At 38.8% G+C, this 5,109-nt stretch overlaps 1 protein-coding gene across 4 annotated transcripts in view; it reads left to right on the top strand.

Annotated features, from left to right (window-relative positions):
• GRIA3 (glutamate ionotropic receptor AMPA type subunit 3) overlaps positions 1-5,109 on the top strand; it is a 316,978-nt gene that overhangs the window by 239,015 nt on the left and 72,854 nt on the right. The gene's annotated exons all lie outside the window — the stretch shown is intronic.

Here is a 5,109-nt window from a genome sequence, read left to right as displayed (position 1 = left end):
TTCTGTTGCACCATCCTTTCCTCCGTTACTAATTGGTTTACCATCGTGTTTCATATGTTCATTTCTCCATATGTGGCCCTCTAAGAATTGTTTCTGTATTGTACTGTTTATGTATCATTATGGAAATCTAGTCTAGTCTGGTGTCCTTGTTTTCACAGTCAAGGTGGCCTTCTAGTAAGTGTTGCCACTTTTTATAAAATTGCTTTTTTTATTCATGGAAACAGTCTTTCTGAATAAGGCATTAGTAAACCCTATTCAATGTTAGCTCTAATTTATTTCACAACATTGATCTTAAGACCATAGAAATTTATTACTTTCTTTAAGAAAAAACATGAGAGCCATTGGAGAGTGGTGAAAATCTGATTGAACAATGTATACTTCAAATGTTTTCTTTAAACATCCCGATAAAATATTTCTACAGATACATTGTTAGAAAACACCTGTGATGAACAGTAAATCCATGCAATTTTACTCTAAGGAGTCTTAACTGGTTTTGTATAGAATTATATTTTTTAATTTAGTGTATAGTTTCTTTAATTATAAAAATTACATCTTGATTTAACATAAGCCATATGGACTTTATTAACAACTTTGTTAAAGGAGCTGTGAAGTTGCTTGAAAGAGCCAAATATTTTCTTAATAAGTGCTTTTGTTCAGACCAGATATAGCCAGGTGTTTTTTGTGCCTTTGTCATTAAGAAGACAGTATCAAAGTCTCTGAAAAAATACCAGACTTTCATAATCTATAGAATAATAGAAATTGTGGGTGAAAGCATGGCCATATTTAGGTCAGAGGTAAGACTCCCATGGACTGCAAAGACCCTGAATTTCACCTGTTATAATCTAGTACGGGTGCTGAGCTTTCATTCCTGTGCACCCAAATGTCCTATTCATTTCAGTGAGAATCCAAGGCATGCAGAGATGCTGGAGAGGTCCTGTTATTTTTCAGTGCTTGTAATGTGTGTATTTTAACAGTTAAAAAAACAGTTGATTTTAATGGGTGCGTTTACACATGTGTTTTAATGCACAGTAGCCTATTCTACTGTGTGTTAAAGTAGCATATAAAAAACCCATGCCAATACAGTAATGCACAGTAGAATAGGCTACTGTGAATTACGCATTACCTAAAAAAGGCACGCTTGTGCTACTGTGCATTAGTGCAGACTAATGCACATTTATTTAGTACCCCATGTTGGAGGTACTAAATTTAATGCGCATTAGGAAAAACGCATTAACCCTCGTGTACATGTGCCCAATATTACCTTTCTCCAAAAAAAAAATAGCAGAAATAGACACACAAAGCACATTTTCCTAAGTATGTGCACACATTAATTTTATCGAGGAATCTGTTCAATGGGTAAATGTTCCGGTATGCTTTCTCACTCTATAGCCATAGCTTTTAGCCTATTCCTCATGTCTATATACTATGTTTGTGCCTTAATCTCCAAATTTGTAATGAAACTATGCCTTTTTGCTTGCTGCCAAAAATGACTAACAGTGATAGCATTTAAATTGCTGTTGACCATGGGTTTGCCCAATTCAAAAGACCGGGAAATAAGCATTGAGACATCACATGGAAAGCTGCAGGCATTACACTGTTTCCACGCGACCTGTTTATTGACAGTAAATAGAAGTGCATAGGATTTTTGTTAAGCTCTCGTGTGATTCTTTGACATATTCAGCCTTCTGTATTTTGCATAATGATGGAACATATTTTATTTTTTGTCAACACTACAATTACAGGTGCCTCAGAAAGACTTAGGAAGTAAATCTGTTTATTATATATGTCCAGCAAAAACTGTCAATTCAGTACATGACACCTCATTTGAAGACATTGTTCAGTTAATTTGTTATCCACAAAGGTAACAAACACGTGGCTAGACAGCTGCATGATTTTTTTCATCAAAAAGAAAAATTTAATAACTTCCATTTTAAATTCCAGAAACACTGTTACTTTGAGGGCTCAGTTGATTTTAGTTGATTTAATGTCTAGTTTATTTTCCCTATAAAAAGACGATTCCCAAGCATTCCATTTTGAATCCATACTTTTTTAAGAGGGTTACATCATTCATAGTGCTTTGATTATACTGAATGTTTCATATTATTATATTGCCATTAAAAGGGGTTTATTCCTCCGTTGTGAGTTTTGTCTGTATACATTTCTTGTGTGAGAGTGTACAACACTTTTAGAGAGATGCCGACAAGCAGTCTGGAGAGATCACTTTTGTACTTCCTGATAAAGGCTCTTTCAGCTGCCTTTGTGTGGAACAACTGTGACATCTAATGGCTAGTTAGATCTATACTGGGTGAGTATTTTGAATGGATATTCCAGAGGATATATCCCTATACTCTCCTCTCCGTATTTAATAGGAGTCATCTAACTGGAATCATATAGCATAGAGTCCACCCGTCTATGAAACCCACAATTTTGGTCTGCTGTCAAAAGAATATTATGTTTTCAATATAGTCTGCTAAGGTAGTCAGAATCATGGTGTGTCTTGGTGGATCAAACATAGATTTCCTTGGTTTCTTGAAAGAGAGGCTACGTACAAGAAATAAAAAGGAGCTCCAAACACAATCAAATGTATAACTTAGTTTGAGCAAAATAATTTCCTTCCAAGCTGAGACGATGCCTTTTCCTTTGCTCTTTACGCATGCAGATGAATGAATCAAAGAACTGTAGGGTTGCCAGGTCACCCAGTCCAGGATGCACCATCCCTAGACTGGTAGAGTAATCAACTGTTGACATAAAAGAAAGGTATTTATTGAAAAGTGTCACATGAGTCTGGGAGTTTAAGGCTGTAGCGTTCTAAGGCCTTATTCTCTTAGTTTAAGATCCAAGTGACTCCTATTAAAGGCAATAGGAATGACATTTAGTGGGATTTTCAGAAGCACTAATGAGAGTTTGGTACCCACGTGCACTGGAAAGCCCCACTGTTAGTTCCTATGGTGAGAGAATGGGATATTTCAAGCTAGACCTTTATATACAATTATTGTGTTCAAACTTGACAATTGAGGTTAGGGTCACGTGGCCAAGTCCTGCACAAATGTACACCCCAGGCAGCTCTGTCCAGACAGAGGGCTTGCTGGTGATACAAGAGCAGAAGTTGGCTTGAAGCTTTGTGTGTGGCAAATTATGTGTGTGTTTGGAAGAAAAGGGGATGGTAGAGATTCAGATTCTGCCCAAAAGAAGTTCAGTATTATTAGATGATAAATGGTCATTACGAGGCCAATTGAAATGGATTTGTCTGCAAAACCAAATTTTTATTATGTTTTATAAATAACGACAAACACTTTATAGTATAGAGGGAAAATTCAGACTATGTTGACTAAAGTTAAGTGTTTATGTGCCAGTCTTAATGTTCTGCTAGACGCATGTGAATTGTACAAAATAATGCTTTGTTTTTCTCTTGTTCCTAATTTGCTCTCATTTCACTTCATGCTTCCTCTCAAGGTATGCACCCTTCCATTTGAAAGCACCACCTGAGTACTGTGTCGCAACCACTGCCATTCACTGGCTTAATCTTTGCATCAATCTCCATGTGTTAGCTAATACCATGGTTTGTTTAAAATGCATGCTGTACAGCGTGCTGTCTCATTGAGAGAGCATCCACTTCAGAAAAGCATGGGCTTTGATAAAACATCAAAGCTGTTTGTGTTTTGGAAATAGACCCTTTTTAAAAAGCAGTGCTGCGTACCATATAGAGGCCTGACCTGCCCAGAACAATCGATGCTTGTGTTTGAAGTTGTGGTTGGTTTTTCTGTCATTATTTTCTGAGTATTGGACAAAGAGTTAAGTGGCTCCCTCATACAAAAAGTGCAACTATTCTTGTATGATCAGCCTGATTTAAATTCAGAGTTTTTCTACTAAGCCCCAGCAGGCTGAGAGGGGAGGTAAAGGTTGATTTCTAAATGATGAGGCTGCCAGACCCTGGTCTGCTCTGTCCTAGGTTTTGTCTGATGGGACTGCACTTCCACTCTTCATCTTTATTTTCTTCAGTGGAATTTTTTTTGTCTCTATCCTGTCCTTGTCACTGGTTATAACACAGGGTACTGCAAAAAAAGGAATGGGTGTTTTTTTTCTCTCTCTCTCCTCATCAGAGTCATGCGTGTTTTACTTATTCTCCTTGGAGCACTCTGGTAGAAGCAGCTCTCTGGTTGCATCTAGCTTTGTTGAAAAATGATCTAATCTTTTAGAGCAAATGGAAACTTACTCCAGGTTCAGCAGAAATGGGTTCTTGGACTGCCGAACTGCTCCTCATCCATGGAGAGCCCTCTCCTACGCTTCAGGTCCTTCAGGAGGGCCCACCTCTTCAAGCGACCCATCTGCTTTCATCTCATGATTACCGTAGTAAAGCCCAGGCTCTCCTTGAAAGTTGTTCTTTGTATAGACAGCACACACTACCTTTTCTGTGTGTGTCAAGCACTGCACAAATGCGCAGTGCTGGGTGAATGTTTTGCTATCACATGGGCTGGTGGTCTCGTTGTTGTTGCCTCTCTTCCTTTCTGGTAGCCTGCAGGGTTTTCAGTACAGTAGCCCATCCATCCCACAGCAGGGTTGGGTAGCTGCTGAGCACATTGAACCCTGTCTAAGGGAATAGACTTGGGAAATGAATCCATAGTACATCCTCTCCTCAAATGTGTGCCATCAGATTTGCCTCCATGTCTAAAAAAAGCTCCTTTCCTTGTTCTTCTTACCCAAAGATTGACTAAAAAGGTTTAGGGATGCAGAACCATCACATGTGGATCAGACTCGTGCCACTCAGCAGGCCCACCTTACCTGCGTTGTAGTTTCTAGTCATAGGGGGCTGGCAGGTTTTGAAGTCATCAGCTCCTTTCACATTAGATCTCAGCTCCACAACTTCCCACAGATACATTTTCTGTGTTGCACGTAGGGCAGCACTGTTGCTAACCTGCACCCAAGTCTTTAACTTCCTTTAGCCACATAAGGCTTCACCCTTTTGCTGGCATCCCCAACAGATGTTTGCTCTGTGTCCCTGAGGAATATCTTGAGAGACTTTCTTTGGGCTATTCTAAATGCTCGCTTTACATTGGTATAACTTACTTTTAAACCTGGCTTTTCAGGAGCCAACCGACCACGTTTTTTCAT

This window comes from Gavialis gangeticus, unplaced genomic scaffold (assembly GCF_001723915.1).
Source record: "Gavialis gangeticus isolate Ggan-Ray unplaced genomic scaffold, GavGan_comp1, whole genome shotgun sequence".
Lineage (NCBI taxonomy): Eukaryota > Metazoa > Chordata > Crocodylia > Gavialidae > Gavialis > Gavialis gangeticus.
The sequence above is the reverse complement of the archived record's forward strand: the minus strand, read 5'-3'. Positions and strand labels throughout refer to the sequence as shown.